Below are 9,128 nucleotides of genomic sequence, written 5' to 3'. Positions count from 1 at the left end.
CATCTACGTTAGGCCACCGGCATCTGTTTGAATATCGGAGAGTGCCCCGCCTTGGGCTCTAAGAAGGATCTTAGAAGCCGAGACAAATAAGTAGACATGATGAGCCTCCCTGCTCCAGATGGGAATTCAGCCGGAAAAAGAAAAGAACGACATGGGGAAGCCCAGCATCGGTGCAAGACTCCAAAAACTATTTTTCAAAATCAGCTTATATACCCCAGGTTGTACATAAAGAAAAAGAGTTATGCAGGGGCAGCAGTCCTGACCCTCATTGAGACAAGGCTTTCTTTTTGCATACCCTCCCGTATACAAAAGGTCTCAGGTGGCTTACATTATCTTCTGGCCAAGAGGCTTGTTAACATTTTTATGGCTCTCTTCCTGGATAATTGTCCAGAAAACTCCTTTTCCCTAGAAGTGTTTCCTCTTTACTCTGCATCACCCTCAAAGTACAAAAAAGTTACATTCCTATAGAACAAAGGTGCGGTGGGTTATAACAAAGAAGGTACTTAACTCAAAGTTCTAGTGTTGCTAATACCAGGTCTACTACCTGTTTTTCTATATACCAACTATACCTAAAAATAAAAGATATGAGAATTTGGCAGCAAGTATTGGCTCAACAAATGAAACCTTTAATCGGTCCTATTCTAATGATTTTGACTCCTCGGAAACCTCGACATTCCTAGGATGTTTTATGCTCCCTGTGTCCCCCACAGTTGGGAGGCCTCAAACAATCACATGCGCAGCCTGCAGGCAGGCTAGAAAGGCCATCAGAGGGGTTTTTGGATTGAAACACTCTTTCAAATGCAGAAGACGAAAGCCCTGAATTGACTTTTTCCAGAGAACGTCAGAAGAGTGGAAAAGCAGGCAGATTCTTATTTTTTGGGGGGTGGATGCTCAGGAAATTCCAGGGGGAAAACCTGAGGTCTGATTAGCCTTGCCATCAGAGCTCTGCCGCATGACCTTGTCACGGGTGGAATTCCTCACGCTGGCTCCCGGCACCTCGAGGGCTTCAGCATCATCATGAGTTCACGGCCAGAAGTAAACTTCTAAAGGTGCCCTGTGTGAGCCACATGTGCGCCTGCAACACGAGTCGGGTGGCTCCTTTGGTGAACCATCTTGTGTTTCTCACTTGGCGTTTCTGCACCACGTGGAGGGCCCGCTCCACTTTCTGCCGGAGGACTCTGCCCAGAGCCACTGGGGTAGTGGCTTGCTTCAGTCTCACAAAAGCACAGTCCCTTTCAGTCTCCAGCCATATGCAGAGGGCCAGTTCTAGAACCTGCTACTGTGCGTGGGACTGTGACTCTGACTCTCAGCCTCCAAGGCACAATTGGGTTCTGGCCCCATCGTGGGCAACTCGGCTCCAACCACTGGCAGCGAGAGCCTTCTCTCAAGGCCTGGATACCGTATTTCCCTTTCTCGTCTTGGGCGGACGATGCCCTCCTCCACGTCTGGAGCATGTATGTGTGCGGGCATGCTGGCATGGCTCTCGTGACTGGAGGTCCATTTGCAGCCACAAGCCTTGGGTGAACCATATAATAATATCTCTGCTTCTCAATTTCCCCATCAGGAAAATGGGTTTGTTAAAATAAAAACAAACGAAGACTAGCCTTGAATGTCCCCTGGGTAGACAAAACCAGTTTTGTCACCAAGCAGGGCCCTATGGGGCCTTCCTAGAACAGACTCCAACCCCCGCCATACCCTCTGCCTGCCTCTTGTCTGTAGAGAAACTACTAGCATCCTAGGCCTTCCCCAAGTCCTGGGTGAGTGCAAGTCACTCAGTTGTGTCCGACTCTTTGCTACCCCATGGACTGTAAAACCCATGGAATTCTCCAGGCCAGAATACTGGAGTAGGTAGCCTTTCCCTTCTCCAGGGGATCTTCCCCACCCAGGGAGCAAACCCAGGGCTCCCAATTGCAGGCGAATTCTTTACCAGCTGAGCCACAAGGGAAGCCCAAGTTCTAAAGAGCACATTAAAGCAGAGAAGTGAGAAAATGCGGAAAGAAAACCAGTCGAGCAAGACAAAATAATAATAGTTTAGCTATTCAAGTCAAGGACCTTTAGTTCCTCCTCCAGGGCTATAGTTAATATTCTGAGCTGTGTCCTTTGAGCTGTTTTGCAGATACCCAAATCCCACCAGGTGGAAGAAGTTAACTGTCTGCTGCCCACAAGCACACAGACTCCAGGCCAGTTAGAACTAGCAGGTTGATGATGTTGACTCCTGATTACCCCCCTCCCTCACCCTGTCTTTAAAAACCTTCCCTGAAAGCCTTTGGGGAGTTCAGGACTTTTAAGCACTGCTTGTCCTGGACTTCTTCCTTGGTGCCTGCGATAAACGGTCCATTTTCCTTCACCACAACCTGGTGTGGGTAGATTGGCTTTGTTACATTCAGACAAACACACTCAAGTTTGGTTTTCCTGACAGTTCAGCCATACAAACAAAATTTAATGTAGCTTATTTTGCAAGAGTAACTTGCCTGGGGTCATCCCTTCCTTCTGCCTCTGGAAATCATAAGCACAGGTGAAACTGTTTCCCAGAATTGGTGTGAGGGAACCAATTCCCTATCACTTAAGAAAATCTCAGCATTATTAACATAACCAATCACGGCGAAGATTAGTCAACTGCCTCTCACTGTCCGAGCTGCTTTATAATAACGTACCCTGAGCCTTATTCTGTGTTTGTTATGCCCAGAGTCCGAGTCCCCAAAACTGAGAGAATAAGACATCCACAGCAATGCAAAAACATGAAGGGGTTTTATTTCTAGCTCGAGCTAGGGCTCCCGCCACATCCAACGCAGTGGAGTGGAGCAAGGAGCCCCAAGCCCAGATTTACAGCAGTATTTATAGGTTTTAGAACAAAGACAGAGAGTTGGCAAGGGCTGATTGGCCGCAGGGGTTTCCTGGTATTTACTAATTGGCTATTGGCTGCAGGGGGATGTCTTTTACGTCCTGATAAACTCAAACCAGGTTACTGGGGAGTATGCTGATTAGACAAGTCCTGGCATCCGCAGGGATGACCTCACTGGGCAATGACTCAGCTTTTCCCGTGAGTCCTACCTTAGTCCCTGAAGGCTATCATGGCGTTTGTTAGGTCCCAAAAGTGTTTTGCTTTGAAAGCTCTCTGTTCAAGAACTGTCTTTTGCACAATCAACTTTTACTATTAACAGTTACCACTTCAGCTATTCATGGGTTCCCGCGTGGTGCAATGACAAAGAATCTACCTGTCAATGCAGGAGACCCAAGAGACACAAGTTTGATCCATGGGTCAGGAAGATTCCCTGGAGCAGGAAATGGTAACCCACTCCAGTATTCTTGCCTGGGAAATCCCATGGACAGAGGAGCCTGGAGGGCTACAGTCCATGGGGTCGTGAAGAGTTGGACACACTGAGCACGTGAACACACACACACACACACACGTAATGATTCGTGGGTTTATTCCTGCTATTTCTGCAGTTTTGAGAGGTTGTGTAAGGCTTTACTCCTATTCAAGATATATAACCAGACCTGTTTTATCTTTGCACTATCTAGCCACAGCTGTATCAGACTGGAAGAGCAAACACCAGAATACAACACCACGGTTTTCCTCGGGTGAGGGGTTAGGGTTAATTTTAGTTTTGTGTGCATGTTTGTGTGTATGTATTTTCTGCAATGAATGAGCATGAGTTACACCTGGGATTGGGAAACTAGCAATACTCTTAAAATGTCAGGCACCTGGTCAGCCCAAGTGCTGAGCATCAACTTGTGTCCAACAAAAGCTTAAAGACCTGAAGGGGATGAACCGACAATTTTTGCAGGCAGTGGGGCTGGCTAAGTGGATCGGGGAGGAGGGCCACATTGGAAAGCTAGGCTTCCTGTGTTCCTGTGAACTTGACCAGGTGGGGCAATGGTGAAGATGGGGGCAAGAATCCCAGAGTTCTGCCTTACCTGGTTCTGAGAAAACCAAGGCTGAGTCTCAGCCCCACTACTCATTCAGCAACGACAGATGCTTCCTGCACAAGGCAGAGTCAGCCCAACAAGCAGCCACAGCCCTGCCCTCACCGGGCTCAGGGCTCAGCTCTAGAGACAAACACCAAGCAGGTGATTGCAAAACCTGCTCCATAGTTGCAGTTGTGGTCCATGCTTTCCACGGAGAGCACTGAGGAGCTGGCCTGGTCCAGCTGTGGGAGAGGACCAGGGCATGCTGGGAAGAGTCAGCTGGGCAGAGGGTGGGGTGGGAGGTCTGGGAGGGCGTGTGGGCCTGGGGCTTGGTGGAAGCATGTAGCGTTAGATGAGAGGTGGTTGGGGGTGGGCTGGTTTGCTTGTGAAGATGGGCTCCCTTTGCTGTCCCTCCCTAGTGGCTAGCCTTGTGCTGGAGCAACAAGAATACCAAAAAGGAGGACTTCCTGGTGGTCCAGTGGCTAAGACTCTTGAGTTCTCAGTGCAGGGGGCCCAGGTTCGATCCCTGGTCAGGGAACTAGATCCCACATGCCACAAAAAAGATCAAAGATCCTGAGTGCCACAACTAAGACTGGCATAGCCAAATAAATAAATATTAAAAAAAGAAGAAGGGACTTCCAGTGGTTCCAACTCTGAGCAGCCAACACAGGGGTTGCAGCTTTGACCCCTGGTAGGGGAACTAGGATCCCACGTGCCATGCAGCATGGCCAAAAGATAATAATAATTTTTTTAAAAGAATACAAAAAAATAACGGAAATTCCCTGGCAGGCCAGTGGTTAGGATTCTGCACTTTCACAGCCAAGGGCCAGGGTTCAATCCCTGGTCAGGGAATTAAGATCCTACAACATGAACAGCATGCCCCCCTCCCTCAAAAAGTGTCAGTATTAAATATATATAAATATACACACACAAAATAGGCTTCCCAGGTGGCACTAGCAATAAAAATCCGCCTGCCAATGCAGGAGACGTGGGTTCGATCCCTGGGTGGGGAAGATCTCCTGCAGGAGGAAATGGCAACCCACTTCAGTATTCTTGCCTGGAAAATGCCACGGGCAGGGGAGCCTGGTGGGCTACAGTCCATGGGGTCGCAGAGAGTATGACATGGCTGAGCACGCGTGCACATACAAACAATCTAGTTAATATCACTGGCCCTGGGAGGAGCAGATCCCAAACAGACAAATGGAGAGACGCAGGCAGAACAGGCACTTCCTCAGAGCTGGGCCTTATGCCAGGCCTTCTGTGTGCCTTGAGCATAGCAGCCTCACTGTGGGATTTCCCTGTTGAGAGTTCGCTAAGATACTCCATCGTTCTGCTGCCTGGTATCCACTGTGGCCAACTGCCTGCAGAGACCTCAAACTGACTCGAGCCCCTTCACACACCCACACACCCTAGATAGCAGCCTGTTCACCAGCAAACACATGCTCTTGTGATCAAGAGTCTCCCCACTGCCTTCTAGTGCCTCTATGTCTTAAGCGCCCTAGAGATAAGACCCCAGTTCAGTTCAGTTCAGTCACTCAGTCGAGTCCGATTCTTTGTGACCCCATGAACCGCAGCACGCCAGGCCTCCCTGTCCATCACCAGCTCCCGGAGTTCACCCAAACTCATGTCCATCAAGTCAGTGATGCCATCCAGCCATCTCATCCTCTGTCATCCCCTTCTCCTCCTGCCCCCAATCCCTCCCAGCATCAGTCTTTTCCAATGAGTCAACTCTTCACATGAGGTGGCCAAAGTACTGGAGTTTCAGCTTTAGCATCAATCCTTCCAAAGAACACCCAGGGCTGATCTCCTTTAGAATGGACTGGTTGGATCTCCTTGCAGTCCAAGGGACTCTCAAGAGTCTTCTCCAACACCACAGTTCAAATGCATCAATTCTTCGGCACTCAGTCTTCTTCACAGTCCAACTCACACATCCATACATGACCACTGGAAAAACCATAGCCTTGACTAGGCAGACCTTAGTCGGCAAAGTAATGTCTCTGTTTTTCAATATGCTGTCTAGGTTGGTCATAACTTTTCTTCCAAGGAGTAAGCGTCTTTTAATTTCATGGCTGTAGTCACCATCTGCAGTGACTTTGGAGCCCCCAAAAATAAAGTCTGACACTGTTTCTACTGTTTGCCCATCTATTTCCCATGAAGTGATGGGACCAGATGCCATGATCTTCGTTTTCTGAATGTTGAGCTTTAAGCCAACTTTTTCACTCTCCTCTTTCACTTTCATCAAGAGGCTTTTTAGTTCCTCTTCACTTTCTGCCATAATGGTGGTGTCGTCTGCATATCTGAGGTTATTGATATTTCTCCCGGCAATCTTGATTCTAGCTTGTGTTTCTTCCAGTCCAGCGTTTCTCATGATTTACTCTGCATAGAAGTTAAATAAGCAGGGTGACAATATACAGCCTTGACATACTCCTTTTCCTATTTGGAACCAGTCTGTTGTTCCATGTCCAGTTCTAACTGTTGCTTGCTGACCTGCATACTGATTTCTCAAGAGGCAGGTCAGGTGGTCTGGTATTCCCATCTCTTTCAGGATTTTCCACAGTTTATTGTGATCCACACAGTCAAAGGCTTTAGCATAGTCAATAAAGCAGAAATAGATGTTTTTCTGGAACTCTCTTGCTTTTTCCATGATCCAGCAATTTGATCTCTGGTTCCTCTGCCTTTTCTAAAACCAGCTTGAACATCAGGGAGTTCACGGTTCATGTATTGCTGAAGTCTGGCTTGGAGAATTTTGAGAATTACTTTACTAGCACATGAGATGAGTGCAATTGTGTGGTAGTTTGAGCATTCTTTGGCATTGCCTTTCTTTGGAATTGGAATGAAAACTGACCTTTTCCAGTCCTGTGGCCACTGCTGAGTTTTCCAAACTTGCTGGCATATTGAGTGCAGCACTTTCACAGCATCATCTTTCAGGATTTGAAACAGCTCAACTGGAATTCCATCACCTCCACTAGCTTTGTTCGTAGTGATCCTTTCTAAGGCCCACTTGACTTCACATTCCAAGATGTCTAGCTCTAGATTAGTGATCACATCATCATGATTATCTGGGTCGTGAAGATCTTTTTTGTATAGTTCTTCCGTGTATTCTTGCCACCTCTTCTTAATATCTTCTGCTTCTGTTAGGTCCAGACCATTTCTGTCCTTTATCAAGCCCATCTTTGCATGAAATGTTCCCTTGGTATCTCTAATTTTCTTGAAGAGATCTCTAGTCTTTCCCATTCTGTTCTTTTCCTCTATTTCTTTGCATTGATGGCTGAAGAAGGCTTTCTTATCTCTTCTTTCTATTCTTTGGAACTCTGCATTCAGATGCTTATATCTTTCCTTTTGTCCTTTGCTTTTTTCCTCTCTTTTTTCACAGCTATTTGTAAGGCCTCCCCAGACAGCCATTTTGCTTTTTTTGCATTTCTTTTCCATGGGGATGGTCTTGATCCCTGTCTCCTGTACAATGTCACGAACCTCATTCCATAGTTCATCAGGCACTCTATCTATCAGATCTAGACCCTTAAATCTATTTCTCACTTCTACTGTATAATCATAAGGGATTTGATTTAGGTCATACCTGAATGGTCTAGTGGTTTTCCCTACTTTCTTCAATTTAAGTCTGAACTTGGCAATAAGGAGTTCATGATCTGAGCCACAGTCAGCTCCTGGTCTTGTTTTTGCTGACTGTATAGAGCTTCTCCATCTTTGGCTGCAAAGAGATTAATCAATCTGATTTCAGTGTTGGCCATCTGGTGATGTCCATGTGTAGAGTCTTCTCTTGTGTTGTTGGAAGAGGGTGTTCGCTATGACCAGTGCATTTTCTTGGCAAAACTCTATTAGCCTTTGCCCTGCTTCATTCCACATTCCAAGGCCAAATTTGCCTGTTACTCCAGGTGTTTCTTGACTTCCTACTTTTGCATTCCAGTCCCCTATAATGAAAAGGACATCTTTTTTGGGTGTTAGTTCTAAAAGATCTTGTAGGTCTTCATAGAACCATTCAACTTCAGCTTCTTCAGCGTTACTGGTTGGGGCATAGACTTGGATAACTGTGATATTGAATGGTTTGCCTTGGAGATGAACAGAGATCATTCTGTCGTTTTTGAGATTGCATCCAAGTACTGCATTTTGGACTCTTTTGTTGACCATGATAGCTACTCCATTTCTTCAGAGGGATTCCTGCCCACAGTAGTAGATATAATGGTCATCTGAGTTCAATTCACCCATTCCAGTCCATTTTAGTTCGCTGATTCCTAGAATGTCGACGTTCACCCTTGCCATCTCTTGTTTGACCACTTCCAATTTGCCTTGATTCATCGACCTCACATTCCAGGTTACTATGCAATACTGCTCTTTACAGCATCGGATCTTGCTTCTATCACCAGTCACATCCACAACTGGGTATTGTTTTTGCTTTGGCTCCATCCCTTCATTCTTTCTGGAGTTATTTCTCCACTGATCTCCAGTAGCATATTGGGCACCTAATGACCAGGGGAGTTCCTCTTTTGGTATCCTATCATTTTGCCTTTTCCTACTGTTCATGGGGTTCTCAAGGCAAGAATACTGATGTGGCTTGCCATTCCCTTCTCCAGTAGACCACATTCTGTCAGGCCTTTCCACCATGACCTGCCCGTCTTGGGTTGCCCCGCAGGCATGGCTTGGTTTCATTGAGTTAGACAAGGCTCTGGTCCTAGTGTGATTAGATTGACTAGTTTTCTGTGAGTATGGTTTCAGTGTGTCTGCCCTCTGATGCCCTCTTGCAACACCTACCATCTTACTTGGGTTTCTCTTACCTTGGGCGTGGGGTATCTCTTCACGGCTGCTCCAGCAAAGCACAGCCGCTGTTCCTTACCTTGGACAAGGGGTATCTCCTTACCGCCCCCATTCCTGACCTTCAACATGGGATAGCTTCTCTAGGCCCTCCTGTGCCTGCGCCACCACCACTCCTCGGGTTTCTTCTCCAGGCTGCCGCCCCTGGCCTCAGGCTTGGGGTGGCTCCTCAAGGTCACCACCCCTGGCCTCGGGTGCGAGGTGGCTTCTCCTGGCCGTCCCTATCTCCAACGCGGGGTGTCTCCTCCCGGCCACCCCTGACCTTGGACACAGGGTAGGTCCTCTCGGTCGTTCCTGCGCTGTCACAGCCTGGCACTCTAGGCCGCTGCCCCTGACCTAGGACGTGGGGTAGCTCTTCTTGGCCGTGCTTCGTGAGCCGGCCCGCAGCTGCCCGC

This window comes from Oryx dammah, unplaced genomic scaffold (genome assembly GCF_014754425.2).
Source record: "Oryx dammah isolate SB20612 unplaced genomic scaffold, SCBI_Odam_1.1 HiC_scaffold_25, whole genome shotgun sequence".
Lineage (NCBI taxonomy): Eukaryota > Metazoa > Chordata > Mammalia > Artiodactyla > Bovidae > Oryx > Oryx dammah.
The sequence above is the reverse complement of the archived record's forward strand: the minus strand, read 5'-3'. Positions refer to the sequence as shown.